This window comes from Cryptomeria japonica, chromosome 4, assembly GCF_030272615.1.
Source record: "Cryptomeria japonica chromosome 4, Sugi_1.0, whole genome shotgun sequence".
NCBI lineage: Eukaryota > Viridiplantae > Streptophyta > Pinopsida > Cupressales > Cupressaceae > Cryptomeria > Cryptomeria japonica.
In genome coordinates this window covers 472,505,073-472,528,395 of record NC_081408.1, presented here as the reverse complement: position 1 = coordinate 472,528,395, position 23,323 = coordinate 472,505,073, and positions in this window count along the sequence as shown.

Below are 23,323 nucleotides of genomic sequence, written 5' to 3'. Positions count from 1 at the left end.
TTGTCATTGACATCAGAGGTGTTGATTAGTTCTGTCATTGATGTCAAGGTATCTAGAAGAGTACAAGAGTGCAATTATTGTCATGCCTATGTTAGATTAGTTGAGTTCTTGAAGGACACTCACAAATTATGTTGATGGGATATGTTGTAGTATGTTTGTAATATCATCTTTCATCTATTACAGTTGTTTAAGATGACCCAGAAAAAATTATGGATGCTACTAAGGTCAATCTCTCAGACTAACAATTTGTTATGCTCTACATTCAACTACCTTTAACAGTTGTGATCTCTGGTTTGGAAAGGTATTAAAGTTGATAGAAAGTTAGAAATGATAAAGTAGATAGAAAGTTAGAAATGACAAAGTGGTCACTATGCTATGTTGGTCAATTGGGTTGATGTTCTAGTTTGATGCACTCAAAGTTTTTAACGTGCGCTCACCAAATATAGTATGTGGATGATTGTTGGGACCAAATAAGTCTAATTGGAAATGCATGGTGTACTCCTTGTGCAGTAATGTATGGGCTTTTGGATTTGGCCTATTACATGTTTGGTTAAGGAATTTGTTTATGGTTGATTTGCGGATATTGCAATTATAGTCTAAGCTGACATGTGAATGCAATTATGATTGTAATTCACATATATAGTTGATATAGGTTCATTCATAACATGGTCCCTTAATGTATACATCTAGAAGGTGTGATTGATGTGTGGGTATGTGTGATTCTATGAGTAGCATATCAATTATTGTGTGCGGTTTTTATTGATGATCTTATGCACTATGTGAGGGTGTTTTGATGTTGATCAAATCATAAGGAAGCTGAGTATTCAGCCTTGAAGGTCCACAATTCATATCTCTTGTATTTTGACGAAATTGGTGCTCAACTCTTGGATTAGGGGATTGGTGTGTCTTGTAGGTTGGTGCCTACAAAATTATTTGGGGATTGGTGTCTTTGGTAGGTTGGTGCCTAATTTTTATTGTAAATGATCTATAATTTTGTGAGGTTGGATCTGGGTATTTGTTCCAAGCAGTTTTATTCTCATAGTGGTTTTTCTCTTTAGGGTTTCCACATACATTTGGTGTTATCTTGTGAGAATGTGTGTTTATGTTTATCATTTGGATAATTATGTTAATGTTTATGTAAGATTCAAAAATATTGCTAATGATATTTTGGATATAAAGTTGAGATTTTGCATATATTGATTAATTCCCCCTCTTAGTATATTTGTGTGTCTAACAACCAATATCATAGCTAAGTCGAATGAAGAAGCTAAATAGCTTGAGGTAGATCGAGGATGGCACACTTAGTTGCTCAAGATAGTCTTTCTTCAAACAATGCACCATTATTTGATGGATTCAATTATGCTTTTTGGAGAGTAAAGATGGAAGCCTATTTGATGGTGTTGGGGTTTGATGTTTGGTAATTTGTTGTGGATGGCTATGAGATTCTAGAAAGTCCTCCAAGAGATTAAGCTGAGATGAGAGCACGCGAAGTTAATGCAAAGGCAAGAAATACTATTTTATGTGGCCTAGCTAACTCCAAGTTTGTGAAAATAATGCATTGGAGGACTACAAAAGAAGTTTGGGATATAAACTCTACAATATATATGAAGGCGATGATAAAGTCAAAGAAGCAAAACTTTAGAACTAACAGGGTTTGTTTGAAGGTCTAGACATGAAGGAAGAAGAAGATATTGTTGCATACCTACTCCGAGTTGATAAGTTGTCAATACCATCAAAGGTCTTGGTGAAGAAGTGAAAGAACCAATGATTGTTAAAAAGGTAATCATATCCCTAGGTCTAATTCAGAAGTTTTCACAATAGAAGAAGCCAAAAATTTGAATAGTTTAACCATGAATGAATTACATGGGACATTAACTACATATGAGATGAGAACTATAAATGACAAATTGTCAAGAAAGGAGGCAACTTTCAAGGCATCAGTGGAGAGTGATATGAAGTGCTTATTGTTAGGCAATATTTGTTTGTTTCTCCCCAAAAACATGAATTTAGCATTACACAAGAAAAACAACAAAATACAATTATGAATACAAGAAGGTAATTGATAATAAGATATTAACAACAGAACATTACATGTTGGATGTACTTTTGACCCAATATAATAAATAATCAAAATTAAAATTAGAATTTTGATTATTTATCATTTTGGGTCAAATGTACATCCAAGATATAGATAATATGGACAATATGCAAGGGCTTGTGTTGTGAGAATGACTTTATAGACATGTAATAATGAGAACCATATTGATTTCAAAACATAGTTTCCTTTCTTGAAAAGCATCGACATGTGACAACAATGCTTGTGATAACAATTGTAAACATAGAATTAAGGATGAATGCATTCAAAATACTTTAACTTCATAATTTTGGAATAAGATTCATATTTTGTTTTATGAGAAATATGTGAGATTTAATGTGAAATTTTCCAATACCTCCAATGTTGTAAATGAGGAATTTCAACGATGATTAATCATTAGAATGTTCTTGAAAAGTTTCCACAATTTAGAAAGCATATGTAATCTATACTTTTTGGGTAGCTTTTCTTGAAATAAATTATATTAGTTTCTTTTGGGTATATTCGATATATCAAGTGGCATCTATTGAGTGCTTAAAGATTAGAGTTTGACAATTTGATTCTTGCATTTATGGGGTCTCTCTCATTTTTGTCAAATTTTATCAAGAAGAGGTACATTTCAAATGGTTGCTAAATAGAATAAAGAACTTAGTATATTGTGATTTTGTTGGATGAAGTGATGGTATTAGGTGCTAGAATTGAGTTCTTAACCTAGATGAAGATAACGAAAAAGTAACTAATTTTCTTATATAACAAAAAAAATCAATTTTCAAACATGGTAAAACAGATTGTTTGGACACCTCCGAAGTAGGATTGAATTAAGGTCAACTTTGATGGAGCGACGAGAGGAAATCCAAAACCCTCGTAGACTAGATGTGTAGCGAAAAATCAAGATGGTCATGTTTTGGCTAGGTACAATCAAGGTTTAAGGGTGGATACTAAAAATGAAGTTGAAGAAAACACGGCTTTCTTGCCCAAAAAAAAAAAAAAAAGAAGTCATGAATCTCCACTTGGAAGGGGATTCACAAATAATAATTCATGCTATACTGAAAGGGGAAGCTACTTATTGGAAGATCAACAAAACGATTCAAAACATCAGACTTGAATTAATGTCGTTTCATAAATTTAAGGTATCCCATGTGCTAAGAGATAGTAACCAAGAAACTGACGCACAAGCTAAAGAGGCGACTGATCTGCAAAATGGTGAAATCAAATGGTCTAATGAAAGGCCAAAAGCTCAAGAAGCAAGGTAAGAACGGAAGGTCTGAGGTGGCACCAATATTTTAAGGTGGTCAAGTTTGCATCTCTAAGGGAAGGTGAGATGGCGAGTGCATTAAGGATGATGAGACGACTGACTACTCGAAGAGATTTCTTTAAAGCTTGATTTTGATGGGGATGAAGAAGATTCGATATCACTCATGTGAACCGTAGCTGGAGGAGTTGAAGATGTACTGCAAGCATTGTAATTCGTATGTATTGAGGGTGGTGGCGATGGTTGGCGGTTGTTTTGAGAAAATTCCTTTTGAAATATGTGATGGAAAGGACCGCAATACTCGCCTATTCTTAAATCTGTCGGAGAAAAACTACATCATCAATGAATCCGATTTTATAGAAACCTTCTGAGTTGGTGAGGACAGGGGTGCGAGCTGTTTAGGTTCATTAAGGCAGGGGTTTTTTGGAGGGAGCTTAAGTTCTATTTTTTAGGAAGAGGCGGTCCCATGAAAAAAAATAAAAATTTGGCTACGGAATTATAGAGCCCCCACCTTTTAGGCTTGAAAATCTAAGCTAGTGAAAATGGGGTGGGGCTAGAAATTGCCCAACCAGCTTAGGAATGTATTATGCCATTTGTTAATTCCATAAATTTTAGAAAAAAAAAACTAAATTTGTTTACTACCAATTTACTTAAATTTAGTAGTTTAAACTTAAGTTAATCTGCACTACAAAGTTCATGACATCCTTAAATTTAGAAGCCGAAATTTTTAAGCTGAAGTGCAAAACAAAATTCATGGGACCACTAGCTTTAAAATATTCCAAAAAAAACTCAGCAGCTCCAGCTCTATTTTTTTGGAAGCCCCCCTCCATAGAACCCCTCCCTAAATGTTTCTTTATCTGGTAGATGATAGTAATGTATGTTTCAAATGCAAGAGAGACAGTGGTGATGTTTATGTTGGAAGCTATTCTATTGTGTCTCAGGGAAGTTTGGCAAACTGAGAGTGTAAAATCTAGGGCGAGAGTAGTATGGAGGCAAATTTCTCTCTACAATCCTCCAAACAAATGATTGCATTTTGGGGTCGCATTTCAGACGAAAGGTTGTCGCATGTTTTCTTATTTGATGATCAGGACTTCCTCAATCATGTCAAAGATCATCCTGGGTGACGAGTACCTCAACGTCCACTTTTGCTATCGCAAAAATGTGGACATTGCCTCTGTTTTTTTGCAATGGTGCCTTGAATTGGAGTCACGGGATACTGTGAATTTATGAACAACTGTGTAAGAATGGAGTGGTGTCAGGGGATTGAAAGGATGTTAGGAATGGCAAGAGATGGAGAGGGTTTTGTTTTCCCTAGCGGTGATTGGCTTCACGTGAGTGAGTTTGCTCCTCTTCTGAAGCCTTTTCTCCTTTGGAGTGCTAATTGCAACAAGGAGGTGCACAGGGCATCTACTCAGATTGACATGAATGGTGTCAAGGCATAACTCAGACTAAAGGAAGTACAAAGTATTAGACAGGAGCTTGCAAAATGGGGGCCTCGTAGTGATATCCCTACTCAAACGATAGAAGATTCCCTTGTGAGGCACAAACGTGGAAGACTAGTGGGATAGACAAAGGCAAACAAGGTGCGTCGTCTGCTGCTTGGGGAGTCTTCACGGCACAGGGAAGAAGCAAAGATTATAGCCATTATTCCTGCATAAGATGAGGGGGTGGACGTGAAAGGGAAAGCGGTTCAAGAGGCAAGTTAGGATTCAAATCAATAGTTGTGATATATAATTGTATATGGACAAGCACATTTTGTATGTATGGGGTAGATTGGGATTTCAAAGTAGAGACAAAAGTATCCTGACATATATGTAGTGTCATATTTCATGATATATGCAAACTGTAGACTATAAACTCTTTTGAATATTAATATAAAGTATTGTGCCTCTCCCTTAGCATTTGGTGGTGGGATTGTTGGTTGGTCATATTCTGGCAAGTTCCATTGACTAGCTTTGGCTATTATTTTCTATTCATGTTGGCCAATGATAAAGATGGTAATGATAGTTGGGACCCTCCAGTGGCCTCTTTGGACTCCATTGATGTATGGAGCAAAACCCATTTCCTTTTATTATTCTTGTTCTAGCGACCGACCAACTTATTGTAATTATGTTTGATTTTGGACTATTGTCCTATTTATACTTTTGAAGCATGACTATTTACACCCACTTTTTTTTTTTTATGTGTAACACTATTTAATATATAATAATTTAGACACTATTCATAAAATAAAATAAAAATAAAGTAGTAATATGGAAAAATTCCAAAGTAACTTAAGAAAATATTTTAATATAACAAGACTAATGTTTAGAATTATATAAGGTACTTTTAAAGTGGTAATAATTATGAGAAGAAATAACTTGTAAGGCATTATATTAAAAGTTTTGCTAATAGGGAAAAATCTAGGGTGAAAAGTTCAAAGTAACAAATTATATTTATCATTCATGTTGCATCCTAATAAATTTTTAGATGTTTTTTATAATAAATGGTTCACTTTATCTTATGATTACAGTCAATATTAATATAAAATATCATTAATATAATGACAAGTTAGAGAGTAAAATTCCAAAGCAGTAATTGTATTCATGTTGGTCTTTTGTCTTACAAATAAATATTTTGTGTTAAATGGGTCATCTTTCTTGTAATTATTTAAAACATAAATAAATGAGAAAAAAATATAGTTGATGTAATGACTACTCACTGAGATCATTATTAGACAACAAACAGTTTTTTTTTTTGTTTTTTTTTTTGTGTGTTAAATGGTTCATCTTTCTTCTAATTATCAACAACATAAATAAATGAGAAAAATATCTTTGGTGTAATGACTACTCATAGAGGTTGTAATTAGATAACTTAAAAATGCATATAAGCTATAGATCCAACAAAAAATTAAAAAACTAGTTGGAAATGACTACAACGAGATGAGGATAATTTTATTCATTCACTTAACATGAATACATGACTATAATTGAGTTAATCTCATATTGGTAAGAGCCATGAGACAAGAATGGGAGTCAAAAGAACCATATACTCACCTAGGTAGATAGTTTCTATAGGACATGAAAGGAAGCAAGATACATGGAAACACTTCCTATACTAATTTTTTTATGAGGGTGTTATGTGAATTTTAGTCCTTTACTACTTATAGAAATAAGAAACACATATAAACATAAAATAAACAATTACCATAACATGGATATACATGAAAAAAACCCTTTTGAAAAAGATCCAACCCTCCAAAACAACCCAATGCATTACTAAATAAACAACATAGTTACAATACATTTGTAGATCAAGCCTTCACATAAGTATCACCAATCAAATATCTGGAGGAATTTTGACAACTTAACAATATTTATGAAGCACTACACAAATCTTCATATCAAGCATCTAATATGTAGAAGGTATGATACATGAAACCATTAAGTGGTAATAAAAAAACCATGAGCTAAAACAATTAGAGTAAACAGGTAATCACCTAGTAATTAATTATTAAGTTCCCTTTTACTTTATTTCATTTAAGCTAAACTTAAAAGTGCTTTTTTTATTTTTAGGTCATCTTGTCTCATAGCATAGGATCTAAGGACACTTGTCATTGTCTAGTTTAATCCCCACCTATGGTTTCATCTAGGGTTGCTTTTTTATTTTTATATAACTTATTACTATGCATTATAATTATTAAAATCAGTCTTAATACATGAACTCGATCATGATGCCTTTATAAATCAATTCTCTTTTCAAGGTCGCATAACACAATCAATGGCTTTTTCTCTTTATATGTGATACACATTTTAGTTGCAAGTAATATTTAAGAGTTGTGGGATTCACTATTGAAATGGTCTAGAATGATTTATCTCTAGAAATGCAAAATAGGAACCATTTACAGTCTTGGATATCATTTCATTAGGGAATAGCCAATTAGGCTCAACTTTAGTCCTATAGAAGAGTTGCGCCCTATGATCAATTGTTCCACTTCTTGACTTTATTTCATTGGATGTGATTAAGATAAGGAATGATGCAAAATTGACATTTATCGAAATACACAAAAAATATAAAACCAAAAAATCAACTGAAATGTACAAATTTGGAAATGGAATGCAGAGAAGAACTTGTGTCTAAGATATGGGCCTAAAGTTGTTAGACCATGGATTTAGGTGCCATAGTCCTGACAATTGTCCAGAAAGCTAAGGTTTTGAATCTTGGATTAAGAGGTTTTGTAGCTCAATCTCTCCGGAATTCAACCAAAAAGCATCAGACTATGGAGCTAACTGGATTAGTCCCAAGGTTTTTGCCTGTTTGAAATATAGAACTATGTCTCAGTTTTATTTGCAAAATTATGGCCCTTTCAGTTGTCAGATATGTAACTTGCACACAAAAAGAGGGAAAATGTTGTGTTGTATAGGATTTTGCCTAAGTCAAACTCTGGTTAGGAATTAACCTCCACTATAGAAAATGATTACTAGAATAGAGCTTACCCCTAGTAGGCCAAAGGATGAAAACCTTAAGGAAATGATTGAATTGAAAAATGGTACCTTGATGTGAAATCTCTTTCCTTAAAGCCTCACACAAAGCTTGATGTTGCTTGATAGAAGTTAATGCATGCCTTCATTCATGGAGGAGCACATAATTTGATCACAATTGTTGAACTTTCATGCTTGAATGCTTGAATTCAAATTTCTCCTCAAATGCCTTGTAGATGCCTGATTGGATGTTCAATTGGAGTGATAAGAATTATGATTTGAAAGTGATATATGTTCAAATAAGGGAGGGAGTTGTATTTATACACAACTTACACCTTTTTAGGTTTAAATTTTGAAGAAGGCTGACATCAAGGAGCACTTTTTCCCTCCATACTTTCTTGAATGCTAGAGGTTTAAATTTGGGCCCAATTTGATTGGACTATGACACTAGGAGCCATAGTCTTGGCTATTTAAGCCATAACTAAGGTCAGTGAGCTCAGGATTGTGTTGGGCCTTTTAGATTTGGTCATGGAATGAGCATAATTAATTATGAATCAGAGATATGAGGCACAACCACCAAAGTGAGCCCAAAATGAGTGTGAAATTGTAGAGGGATACAATTTATGACACTACGACTATCTGTTCCAACAAAACCACCCAAAAAGTGATGCACAAAGATTACTTTAGTGGCGAATATTCGCCAATGGCAAATTTTTCACGTCAGCGACCTGAGAAATGGCGTTGTACCGACTAGGGGTGGCCATGTCGCCAAAACATTATCAATTTCCGTCAATTTCACGGCCCGATCGCCATATGTTTTATGTAATTAAATGTTTCTATCTGAGGATTTCGCCAATACAATATATGGTGGACACATGGTAAATTTAATTTTTTCGCCTACACTCTCCGAGGTTGCCTTAATAGACGGTCATAATTCGCCTATAGGCATGTGAAGATTTGTTAGCTAGGAGGACCCAATTCGCTCGACATTTTACCGACGCGTGTCTCCATTCACCCCAACTTTCACCAACTATATTGTATTTTCCAATTATTTGGACGACCGATAATCGCCTCAAAAATTACATGTCTTATAATTACGAGGGATTCGCCAAATATTTGTAACCATATAAAATTCCCGCGGAATTCGCCATATAAGGATTGGTATAAATACATGCAAAGATCAGATCTATCTCTACACAATCTGGTGGGTTCTAGGCTCTGAATTCTGATCAATAACAAAGTTTCGGACTAAGGAAAATCATTGTTGTTGATTGCATTGGTGACTGCTAGTGACCTAAAGGTGAGCGATCATATTTTTGAAGTGTTATAATGTTATTTTGAATTTATCTATATTTGTTTGCATTGTTGAGTTCATTTTTATTCAATGGTGACCCATCAGTGCCAAGTGGTCAGCCGGGACATTCAAACCTCAGACATCTAGATTGTAGGTCGTAGGGCCAATGAAACATATATTATACTTTATAGTCTATTATTGATTCTTTAACAAATTGATATTTTTTTGGCAACCTTTATTTCATTGGAGATGTTGAATAGGAAGAAGGGTAGGAAACCTGAATGTGGGGAAGGCCATGAGAGGCCAACAAAAGGAAACACGTTGTCTTCGTACTTTGGCTTTGGAAAAGATTGTGGTGAAAATCAGGAAGGTACATCATCACAAGTACACATACAAAATTCACAACCTACACCGCATGTTGAAGACGACGCCAAGCCTAACATCTCAGATCAGGATGATCTTGAAGAAGATTATCTGGTAGATGCCCAAGTTAGTCGGAATGATATAATCGACTTGGGTGATAATGCCATTGATGATAATGCACGGAAGGGAAAAAAAAGCCAGATCAAAAAAGGATTGAGAGTGGGATATGTCAGTGAGGAATTTTAAAATTAATTGGGCATCAAAGTATCCATTCATTGAACCAGTGGAGAATCCAATTGAAGGTGAGCCTCCAATAGAATGCAGGTGTAAGATTTTCACTTGGAAACATAACAAGGAAATTAGGGTGCAGCTAGAATTTGACACCATAGAAAAGCATATGGGTAAAGTTTATGAAAAACAAATGATGGACAGAGTTGAAAAATCAGTGATAAGATGGAAAACAAAGGAGGAATGTAAGCATGTGAGGAATGTTGAAGAGTATTATTTTCATGAGAAAATATAGACGAAGCCTGCTGAAGTTAAAGGTTCTATTGAAGCTAGTTTTGGAAAAGCAATGCAAATAGAACAACTGGGAAAAGTTGTTCAGTTAAGCGTTGTTTTTTATATTTTGAGCAGAGGGCGTGCTATGACAGATTTCCCATCAATTAGTGATTTATTACACTTTTTGAAAGTTCCTAACTATTCTAATAGACACTAGTCAGTAAACAGTGGATGGGAATGGGCAAGTTGTATTGCTGAGGTTGAAAAAGAAGATGTAAAGAAAAAAAATAAGAGAGTCAAACTTTATTGCATTTTATTTAGACGAAGTTATGGCAATAGACAATACTTCATGGGTATGCATGCATGTTTATACTGTAGAGAATCATACCCACCAACCTCATCTACTATCTATTGCTAAAATGAAGGAGAGTGCAACAGCAGAAAATTTATTTCAACTAGTAAAGAGAAGTTTAATTGAATATGGAGGTATGGATGACCTGACGGTTGCCAAAAAATTGGTTTGTGCTAGAGCAAATGGAGCTTCAGTAACGCAAGGTCACAGGAACAGTCTTTGTACAAATATTGAAACTTCATTTGCACCGTACATTACTGCAACTCACTGCATGGCTCACAGAATGAATCTAGCTTTTGGAATTGTGAGCAAGTTTGCTTCGGTAAAAAGATTTAAAATTTTAATCAAATAGCTCTACTCACACTTATGTCGAAGTCCCAAGCAATTTATGGAATTTCAACACTTTGTTGATGGAATAACTGACGGGATCAAGCTTCTGATCAAGGATAATGATACCAGATGGATCTCTTTGGATGGTCCAGTGCATTGAGTTTTTTCAGAATATCCATCCTTGATTGGACTATTTCACACAACTCACGACGAAACAGATCAACTGAAATTTCTTCACCTTCTTCAGAGGTTAAGTAATCTAGAGACACTCTTAACTTTAGCAGCTCTTATGCCCATGCTATAGGAAATGAGGAATATTATGAAGGCTGCCCAAAAAAGAGCTTTGTATATTGCAGAATATGCTACAGTGCATAAGATGACATGCATGACCCTCGACAATCTCTATCGAAATCAACCAACACTATCTGATGAAAAATTTGTTAAGTGGCAGACACTCACAAATTTGAACAATCTTGATAACTTTTTACAAATCAGTGTAGACGAGGAAGTATGTTCCAATGTGTAGCGTCCTAAAATTGCGACACTTGCAATTTCGACTGCATTTCGGTCTTCATGATGGCGACGCAACACGCAACCTGAATGGAGACCCCGAAACTTGCTCACGACACTGAAAACTGCATTTTTCAAGCACCCCGGCCTGAACCTCCTTGCACCCTGCTGTCGCGGGAGGTGGGACCAGAGCGCCCAGCGCCCTGGTCCCTAGGTCCTATTTTGGGCCCGGTCTCCTAAGGGGTCTCGGGTCTTTTTTGTTTGCAATTTGGAAATTAACTTTCCTGGTCGGCCTAAGGTCGGGAAAATCAGTCTATCAGCCCTAATTGACAATTATATAAACTACATTTTCCTCTTTCATTCGACATGATGGAAAAGGCGTGGAAATTATACTCAAGCATTCAAGCATTCAAGCATTCCTTCAAGCAATTGATCATTTCAAATCTCCATTCAAGGCTAAGTGTTGCATTTAAGACAAGGATTCAACCATTGAAGAGGAGATCATATACTACATGTTACATACAACATACAACATACAACATCTAAACCTTCGCACATAAGGATACCAACATCCTTAGAACAAGGTATTAGTACTTGTTTTACAGTCATTTACATTTACAGCTCTTGCTCATTTCTTGGTTAATTCCAAAATCGGGGTTTGACCTAAAGGCAAACCCCTAATCCCTAACCCCCCAATCATCTTCACTTTTCTGTGTGTAGGTTGTAGGTACGTGGCTGAAATTGAAGATCTGGAATCCTTGTGCAGAGACGAACAGATCCCCCTTCGTTTCGCGGATTTTTCGGAGGACCGTGGCGCCGGGCGCCATCGTCCTGACAACTTTTGCTCAAATTTGCAGGACAGCGCCGTATCGACATTTTACTGCTAATTCCAGGTCCGCAGCTTCATATTGTATTCCTATCTCAGTTTATAAGCGAATCTTTATCACTTTCTATGCATACTTAGCTTAATTCCTTTATCAATATTCTTTACAAAAGAGGGTAGCCTTGTTGTCTTGACCCTTGAAATTCATTTGGCATCCAATCTTGCATTATGTGGGATTGGATCTTATGAGTTTCAACCCCTCTTTTGAATGTAAAGTCTCTCCCCTAAGTGAAAACCATCGAATCCTAGCGAACCTCCCTTCTCTCTCCTCGGAGTTGGAAGAGGGGAGAACAACTAGGGTTCGATCACGATTTTCCGCTTTACATTTTGGTGAACCTGACGTGAACATCCTTTCTGATTTTTCATGCTTAGATTTGAAAAATTGATTACATTTCCATGTTTGATCTTTTGCAAAATTTTAGAGGTGATTGCATTAAAAACCCTAAATTTTCTTTTTAGTAATTGAACTTGCGAAATGTCTAAATGTTAATGCTTGTTTCAGATCTGCCCTTCTATTACAAATTATCAATTCATATCTGTGCTTTAATTTTGAAAATTAAGTGGTTAAGTGTCAAAACCCTAATTTTTGAAACCCTCTTGATTCAACCTTTGTCCGACAATTTCACTGATCAAAACATCTCCAAATCAGCTGTAACTTTGGATTCCGCAATAAAATCACAACATCTTTCATCCCTGAAAATTTGGAAAAAAGTTGCGAGGACCGTGGCGCCGAGCGCCATCGTCCCCGACATTTTTTCCGAAATTTTGGGAGCGAGATCTTACTGTGTTTTTCTGCTAAAATTCAGAATTTTGGCTGATTTTATCAATTATAACACCTTCAAAATTACAGTCAAAGTTGGTCTTGTGATTGCTTGGATTAAGGCTTCTAAACATTTAAAAATCATTGAAATTGAAATTTTGTGTCAAAATTGTGTTCTTACTGTCCTAAATCTGAAAAGTGTGTTATCATTCATTAAAAATTTCAGTGCTTTATTCAAATTCTTGCATTTTGTGACTTTTGAAATTAAGTGCTTGATTACAACAACTTTGATTTCCGCTTTCAAAATTGAATTTTGCGTGAAATTGAGTCAATTTTCAAATTTCAAAATTTGCATTGCTCTTGACATTCCCTCTAAAATCACAAAATTCAAAATTTCAGTTTCCCTCTCTTTTTCAAAAATTCAAATTTTGCATTTTTCGACAATCTTGATAGGGTTCAATTTCGAGATTACAACTTTAATTTGGCCTATCTACAGATCGTAAAATCACTCAATTTTTTCAGATTAGCTCTAAAATCATCATACCTTTCATCCCTGCAAATTTTGAAAAAAGTTGCAAGGACCGTGTTGCACTCCGGGCGTCACGGTCCCGGACATTTTTTCCGAAATTTCGGGAGACTGTTGTGATTGCATTTAACAGCTTAAATCCAGAAGATTGGCTGATTTTACTGAAAATTTCTACCTCTAAATTCAAAATCTTCTCTCTCTTTCTAGTGCATGAGTTTTACAACAATAAGCCCTACTTACACTATTCCCGTTAGACGAAGCCGTAGAATTAAGTCTTTTCGAGGTTTAACTACTGAGGAGATGGAACCTAATTTGAATAGCCTTTTTAACGAGGACATGGGTAATTCCTCTAATCCTCCTAATGATGAAGAAGCTCTCCATGAGGTTTCTGTAGAACAACTTTCGAAATTGGATAACCAATTTGACGATTTTCGACAATGGATGTCTCAAGAGTACCCTGATAGTCAAGCTCTTCCTTTAATTGAGGGTCTAAAACGTATGCTTCAAAGTGATAAGAATGGAATTGATATTTTGCGTGGTATTGCACACATTATGGATTCGAATGTGATGCCTATGAAGAGTTGTGCTGAAACTTTAGGTTATACACAACCTCCTACTCAAGTCAATCATTCTATTCCTTTGATGACTTCTATTGCTAGCATACCTACTTTTACATCAAACATAATGGCTACTTCTACACAAGACATTCCTCCTATGATCACTAATCATGGGGGCAACCCTTCTTCTTCAATTAACCCTCTTCCTTCATTCAATCCGACTTCTTCATTCATTCCTTCAATGAGTGTTCCTATTACATCTCCACAAATGAACATGACGCAAGGGGGCAATTAATTTAACCATTCTATTCCTCCTTGTAGTGTTCCTCCTGTCCAATCATCTCCTATGACTAATTATCATAGAGTCCCACCACCTTACTCTTTACCTTCTTTCAATAACATAACACCTCCATCTCAATCTAACACATCTAATATGAATTCTTCGACTGAAGCGACCATTAACAATCTTGCACAAACTGTCTCTTCTTTACAGCAACAAATTGCCTCTATGAATCAATCTAAGTTTAGTGTGCCCACATTTGATGTTGCGAGCCCACTTTCTCTTGACATTGTTCGAGCTATCCCTCCTAAACATGTTGAAATCCCGCATTTGGAACTTTATAATGGTAAAGGAGATCCTCTAACACATGTTAAGACTTTTCAAACAATTTGTACTGATTTTGCTTATGACCCAAGGTTGCTTGCAAAACTATTCACTAGAACATTAAGAGACAAAGCCCTACAATGGTATTGCTCGTTGCCTTCCTATTCTATTACTTCTTTCAAACAACTTGCAAATGCTTTCATTCAACAATTTCAAAACAATATAAGTCCTAAGGTTACTTTGATTGATTTAATGCATTGTAAACAAGGTGTCAAAGAAAAAGTGACTGATTTCATTGGTAGATATAAGCATTTGTATGCTCAAATTTCTTTTCCAGTGCCTGACAATGATATTCAAAGAATCTTTATTTCTAATTTACAAAAAGATATTCGAGACAAACTTCTATTTTCTGAGTTTACTTCTTTCCAACAGTTGTGTGCCACTCTTCACAATTATCAACTGATTGTGAGTCAAATGGAACAATCACATCCTATGGCTCCGAGTGATAAGGGTGATAGCAGTCAACAACCATTTGGGAAGTTTAAACCGAACAGAGATTCCATCAAATTCAATGAAAACATCATCAACAACAATGTGAATGCAGCATCAGGTGTGCCTCCTATTTCTAAATTTTTCAAGAAAGAAAGAAAGTATACTCCTTTGAATGAATCATTGCATAGTATTATGAATAAGTTATTGGAACAAAATGTGCTTATTCTTCCTCCTACAAGACAAATTGATCCTACAAAGATTACTTCACCTTATTTTGATAATAAATCTTTTTGTCAATTTCACCGTCAGCCTGGGCATGATACTGAAAAATGTTTTTCTTTAAAGGGTAAAATTCAAGATTTGATTGATAACAACACTATCTCTGTTTCTGGAGTGAATGATAAAGGCAACACATCTGTAGCTCCTCCTAATCAAAATCTTCAGATTTTCACTGATCCATTGCCTTCTCATACCTCTAATGCAATCGAGGCTAATGATTCCTCTCTCTCATCTAATGGTCTTGTGTCTATGACTCCGAATGTGATTAACTTTGTAGAGCAGCAAGAAATCCCTAAAGAACCTTCCATCACATTTGATTCCAGTGAAACCATTAGGGCACCTGATGGTCCTTTATACATAGTTGCAAAAGTTAAGAATACACCTTGTCGTGGAGTGCTTATTGATCCTTTGTGCATGGTTAATGTTATTACTGAAGAATTCCTTTTTACTTTGCAATTGAATCAAGTGATATATGACAAAACAGATGTGATTGTGAAATTATTTGATGCATTTTCTTCTCCTGCAATTGGTTCTATTACATTGCCTATTGAGGTCCATAACAAATCTCTTGATGTGAACTTTGCTATTATTCCATCTTCCGAACAATCTCGTGTGAAGCTTGGCTATCCTTGGCTATCTTCCATGAAAGCTATTGCTTCTCCTATTCATAAGTGTTTGAAATTTCCCCATAATGGTGAATTTGTTACTGTCAATCATAGTCTCTTTAAACCAGCTGAAAGAACTTCTAGCGTTCCTCTTGATTACTTTTGGCCTAAACAATTCCAATCTCTTCCTCCGCGAAGTGATCATCTTTTCAAATCTTATCAAAAGTGGAAAACAGATATGATCCTATCTCTAAGTGAACCTAGAACACCTAAACTTGATATTCCTATCGTTCTTGAGAAGGAAGTTCTTCCTTTGAAAGATAAAACTAATGTCTTTCCTCAAGAAGATTCCCAACCCATCCCTATGGATGTGACTATGTCTATGCCTAATAAACTTCCTAAGAGTAGACCTATACCTCCTCGTCATGATGGACTTGGTCTTCTCCCTAAATCAAATATTCCTCCTTTGTATGGAGCAGTTCCTCCTCCTTCTTTTTATAGAGAGAAGAGACCTTCTTCTTCTCCTATTATCCAGCCTAAGAGACCACAACCTAAACACCCAAGTGCTAAGGATGAGAACATTTCTCCTCCTCAGTCTTCTCCACTTCCTACTAAGACTAGACGAAATCGTTCTGCACGTGAACGCCGATGAAAGCGTCGTCTTAGGGCTCAAGCAGCCGCTTCTCAAACTTTGCAATCTCCAAAAACACCTTCAACAAGCATTATTCCATTTTCTCCTCAGCCGGAAATTGAGCCGAAATCTCCTAAACATAAGATGCATGATGGTTTTGATCCTGTGCGAGTTAAAGATCCTATTTTTATAAATCTTGATGATGATATGGATGAAAATGTTATTCATGATGAAAATGTTACTCCTCTTGCTTCTGATAGTGAATATGAACTTGTTGATGTTGATAACCATTTATCTAATGAATTTTCTAAAGTACTTATCCTAGCTCCTAGACAACAACAACGTGGCTCGGAACATGAACATAGCCCGTGTTTGGATCTTGTGATAGCTCCATCTGTTGTGTTGGATGTCCTCCTCTAGCGTGTTCCCTGCCTTCCCGAAACATTGATCAGCAAGATCGGGGGGTAGATGACGTGCTAGACTAGTTACATTAGCATAGCAGATTCTCTCCCCCTCTCTTTTGTTACTTCTTCTATATGTTATTCTCATTCTTCTATTTGTTGTCCTTAGTGTTGTCTACTTGAGGACGATGCAAAGCATTGAGATCTCTCGGTCTCTCTCATGTTGACTCAAAAGACACATGTGTTCCCTTCTTCTAGGTGACCTTCCTTGATTGGGGAATGAAGAACAATTATGCATACATACATATGATATATATACATGAATTATCATACAGCATACTGACCCCGAGGAAAGCGAAGTCACCTTGTGCTTTGTGTTTTGTGTCTATTATCCTTGGGTTTATCTCACACTTGGGGGCTAAATCCTTGCGATAACGTGCTCCTTTCCTTTCTCATTTCTTATATGTATCACTACGTTAAAACAATCACCCCCGGTGAGGTGTGTGCGATCGCTTTAACGTAGGGGGGCATACATCCCGTTCATATCTTTTCAAGATACTTGAAAATTTCTTGGCAAATTTAGCCTTGCCTTGAAAATTTTTGATATCTTTCTTGCATGACTCATAGTGAGGGAACCTTACTACTGGCAGTCATGGTTCTTCCTCGTGATCTTCCCTTTTACTTTGTCAATCAAAGTCATAAGATCCTTAGTCCACTGGGGGCTTGGTGTATCTTGCCTCCTTGACGTGGTGAAAGTCTTTCAATGTTGTTTCCTTGTACTTTACCGGAAGTATGAGCATACATACTCCCGCTAAAGTGGGGGCTAAATGTAGCGTCCTAAAATTGTGACACTTGCAATTTCGACTGCATTTTGGTCTTCACGATGGCGACGCAACACGCAACCTGAATGGAGACCCCGAAACTTGCTCACGACACTGAAAACTGCATTTTTCAAGCACCCTGGCCTGAACCTCCTTGCACCCTGCTGTCCCAGGAGGTGGGACCAGAGCGCCCAGTGCCCTGGTCCTGTCCCACCGCCCAGCGCCCTGGTCCTTCAGGACCAGGGTGCCCAGCGCTCTGGTCCCCAGGACCATGGCGCCCAGCGCCCTGGTCCCTGGGTCCTATTTTGGGCCCGGTCTCCTAAGGGGTCTTGGGTCTTTTTTGTTTGCAATTTGGAAATTAACTTTCCTGGTCGGCCTAAGGTCGGGAAAATCAGTCTATCAGCCCTAATTGACAAGTATATAAACTACATTTTCCTCTTTCATTCGACATGATGGAAAAGGCGTGGAAATTATACTCAAGCATTCAAGCATTCAAGCATTCCTTCAAGCAATTGATCATTTCAAATCTCCATTCAAGGCTAAGTGTTGCATTCAAGACAAGGATTCAACCATTGAAGAGGAGATCATATACTACATGTTACATACAACATACAACATACAACATCTAAACCTTCGCACATAAGGATACCAACATCCTTAGAACAAGGTATTAGTACTTGTTTTACAGTCATTTACATTTACAGCTCTTGCTCATTTCTTGGTTAATTCCAAAACCGGGGTTTGACCTAAAGGCAAACCCCTAATCCCTAACCCCCCAATCGTCTTCGCTTTTCTGTGTGTAGGTTGTAGGTACGCGGCTGAAATTGAAGATCTGGAATCCTTGTGCAGAGACGAACAGATCCCCCTTCGTTTCGCGGATTTTTCGGAGGACCGTGGCGCTGGGCGCCATCGTCCCGACAACTTTTGCTCAAATTTGCAGGACAGCGCCGTATCGACATTTTACTGCTAATTCCAGGTCCGCAGCTTCATATTGTATTCCTATCTCAGTTTATAAGCGAATCTTTATCACTTTCTATGCATGCTTAGCTTAATTCCTTTATCAATATTCTTTACAAAAGAGGGTAGCCTTGCTGTCTTGACCCTTGAAATTCATTTGGCATCCAATCTTGCATTATGTGGGATTGGATCTTATGAGTTTCAACCCCTCTTTTGAATGTAAAGTCTCTCCCCTAAGTGAAAACCATCGAATCCTAGCGAACCTCCCTTCTCTCTCCTCGGAGTTGGAAGAGGGGAGAACAACTAGGGTTCGATCGCGATTTTCCGCTTTACACAATGTACGGGGTGTCGAGATGCCAATGCACTTCTATGCCACGGTTGACCCCAAGGAACCAAGAAAGCTCCCCAGGAAGCAACTAGCAAAAGTTACAAGGGAAGATTTCGACAAGATTGTTGAGACTGTAACTACTTCTGTGAAGAAGATTGCGTATGATCTTTCCTCACAAATTAGAAACAGATTCTTTCCTGACAACCTAATCGAAGCCATGTCTATTGTGTTTCCTCAATATTGGAGCCTCGACAGTGCAACTGATTTTCGAAGTAAGCTACTGACTTTGATAAAACAATTTTGCATATCCAGAGAATTGAATGGAGTAACTATAAATGGAATATTAGACGAAACTCATCTTTGAGAGCAATCATCTCATTTTGCATACACTATGAGAGAACAATATGGGAAAATGGAGAACCCCCGTGAAGAGGGATTGGTAACAAGGCTTCGGAAATATATAGCTGAGAACGCAGTGTTGCGTGATTCAATGCCAAAATATTTGAAGCTTGCTAATTTATGTCCTACCATGATATTGGGTTCGGTGGAAGATGAGAGAATTTTCAGTGCTTTGGGGTTCCTAAAATCAAAGCTAAGAAACAAACTAGACAAAAATTTGGAAAATTATTTGAGGCTCTATACATCTAGGTATGATGTCCACATTTTTCCTTACGATAGGGCACTGCAAATCTGGATGTCCAAATGTGAAAGAAGAGGTTTGGGCAACACTTCAAATCAAAGTGTCAGTGGGACTATTGACTCATGTACTGGACCTACTGGTAGCATTGAGATATAGTTCAACGAACGTATGCAGACTCAGAGTGAAGAAACCACAGACAAAAATCAAGAAAGCTCTGAATTTGATGAGGATGAATGGCAACTGTAAGAGATTGGTATTTATTAATCTTATTGTTGTATCTCATCATTCATATTACAAAAGCATATTACTTTTTGCAATTAGAATTTAATATTGATTTGTAATTGTATTTTTCAACTTTCTATTTCCAGATTTAAAATAGCATAATAAAAGACCATAATGTGTTTATTGATACATAGATGTTTATTGTTTATTTAGACATGTTTGAGAACTTATATTTTCATTAATTCTTTCAAAATATAGCCATATGATACAATTCATTCAATAGTAATACACCAATCTATGTGATTCTCCATGCAAAAGTCAATACAAAGTTTTAGAACCCTTTGCAAATGACCCTGAATTCCCTTTTATAGAAACAAGGGAGCAACAATAGCTTCAGGTTGAATTGCAACATGAGAAGACTCAACATCAAAATCACAAACTCAACACAGATTTACATGGCCATCACAGGTCGGATTAGCAATTTAACAACTGCTACATGTCTAATGTCTCCTGTTCAAAAAACAAAGTTCAAATTTAAATATTAATTCACGCCATGACAAATTAAATATAAATAGTAGCAGTGCCCAAAACCTAGTAATCAGAAATAGAGAAATGCAGAAATGTTAAAGCTTGGGAGAATTTGAGAATACAAATTTACAGGCTGAAGTTTTGCATTGTGCATCATAGATTCATAGGCTGGATTAGCAATTTAGCAATAGCGAGTGCTGGTTTTTTCCTATTCATAAAACAAAGATATTCCAAGCGATACCAAATTCCAAACAGAAAAAATGTAAAACCTTGAAATTAAGAGTAAAAGAAGAAAACTGTGCAATACATACTATGATTCTTAAGATTTTTGTGCCAGTTTTTGTAGGGTGCTCCACTCTTCGTCTGATGGAAGGTCAATATTCTGTAAACTATGGAAAGTCAACTACAATTTCGTCAACATTCCATATTTAGAAGAGTGACTTGACATCACTGTTTCACCCAATACCGAATTCGGAGTTGTAAATGGTTGGATGAATTCCAGAAAGCTTTGGGGAGTTGTGTCCTTAGGAAGCAAGTCTAAATCAGACTTCATTTTTATCTCCATGCTTTTTTTGTAAGCTTCTTTTTCAGTCAATTTATTTGATGGGTCAACGGTCTTAGGCAAACCAAGTTTAATCAAATTAGTTTTCTTTTCTTCCAGGTTCAATATCTTTTTGCCACATTTATCCATAACTTCTTATGTTTCCCTTAGTTTCTGGCATTTTTGAATGATAGATGATGTCTTAATTGTGGCATCAATGCAGCTCTTAATTCTCTAGGATGCCAAGTAGTTGTCACTGGTACTGTATACTACTTGCAGAATATGTTTTGCCATATCCTCTTTTGAATAAACATGTATGCTCTTCTCAAAGTGCCCTTTGATTTTCATATAAATTACTCTCAGACTTTCATTCAATTCAAACCATTCACACAACTTGTCACTCCTCTATATTATTTGCTACCAATTGTTTTCTTGTATATACTTCGTTGTATTTTTCATGTTATCTTTCAATCTATCTTCCAAAGTTTTAATTTTATCATTTGCATTGTGCAAGTCTTCTTTCATTTGTGCACATTTTTTTCTTTCTTCCTCTACTTCCTCTTGCAAATGTTTTTCTTTTTCCTTCTCATGATCCAATAGGTCCTGTATTTTTCTTATTTTGGCAATAGTAGACTCATAACTTTTGTATAATTTTTGAAAACTGGCTCTTTCCTCATCAAATTTTTTACTGCTTTTAGCCAGTTTTTCTCTCAGGTCCTTCAATTCTGCATCCATCTTCTCATGCTCTGCAATTTCTACTGTAGAGCCCGATTTTTTTATCCTTTTCTGTAAATCATTGCACTTGTTATCTATTGCTTTCCTCTTTGATTTTTCGTTTGCCATGTCTGGCTGTAACTTTTCTATTTGTTTCTCCAGTTTATTTTTTTCTCTCTCCACCTTTAGCAGTGAAGTGTAGACCACTTCGTTAGTCCTTTTTGGCACACTAATTTTGTCCACATTATGTACTTTGGAAAAATCCATTTGGAGGGTGTTAACTTGAAATTCAAAGGAATCTATCTGACTGTGTGGTGGATTTTTATCTTTAGTTGGGGGCATAACAACCATGAACTACATCATATCTTTGTGTGGGTCATATGTTGGAAATACCATGTTCCTTGAAGGTTGTTCATCTAAAACTTCAGTCAAGGCAACCCTATGAAATGCTCTCTTTTTTTCTTTATTTGCATTTGTCGCGTGTTCAAATTTTTCATAGTAATCACGAAATTGAAAATTTGGGCTTGCTGAAGCAATTGAATGTTTGAAAGGTGACATAGGAATAACAGAGGCTCCAATTCCACTTATGCCTATGGTTTTAACTAATGCATTACTAGGATTACCAACAACCTTTCCTGATACTGTCCCACTGACACTTTCATGTGTAGTTTTCATAATCTTTTGAGGTGTGTGATCTCAAGTTGCAAATGATTGATTTGTAGTGTCAATGGCACTTGATATAGGATTTTGAATAGTATGAGTATCTACCACTAGTGGCCTCTTGCGAGAGATATTTTGTTGTAGCCCTTGTCCAACACCAAGACAACTAGTATCAGTAGTAGTACCCATGCCAACCCCACCAATCACAGCGACACTTGACTGAACAATAATAGGAATACTATCCCCAGATTCTCCACCAATGGCAGTGGCACTTGATTCACCACCAATGGGAATACCATGATGTGGTGGTGGTTGTGGATTTGAACCTGAAACAAATGTAGGTGGACCCTGAGGGTAATGAGTAGTACCTTTTTGTGATGAATCTGAAGAATCAAGTCCAATGACTGGTTTAACAGGAGATTTTGATTTTAAATATGATGGAAGTTGTACCTCAAGTGGATACCAAATGCCTTCTCCTCTCGGACCTAGACCACCACCTTCAAAACCCATTTTTTCCACAATTTTTGCCCCTTTGCTATATTTTTCTTTCATGGACTCATTGACTCCACGTAATAATTTAGGGATTGTAGTAGTTGTTGGAGTGGGCTCAACCTCATACTCATCATCATCTTCACTCTTGTCATGTGTTGTTGTGGGATGCTCCATATTCCACAATTTGCTAAACTCTTCATCCTCGTCGATGGTCTCAAATTCTGCACTAGTCTTTGGTTCATCGAGATTCTTCCTCATAGTCCAAAAATCATTTATTTTTATTTGAGTCCAATAAATCTCTTTACATTCTTGCATAATTGATTTGGGAATAGATTTGTTAGGTGGATTAGCAAGTTTTTGGTAGAAATTGTAGGACCTCCTATTTTGGATGCCCTGGCCCTCCTCTGTTGTCCTCTATGTGTGCAATTCCATAATTTGTGTTGACATTTCTATTGTTGAAATGTTATTGTCAGCGGCAATTTTCTCCATCTCTTTTTTTACCTCATCCCAGGAATCCATGTTTCTAAG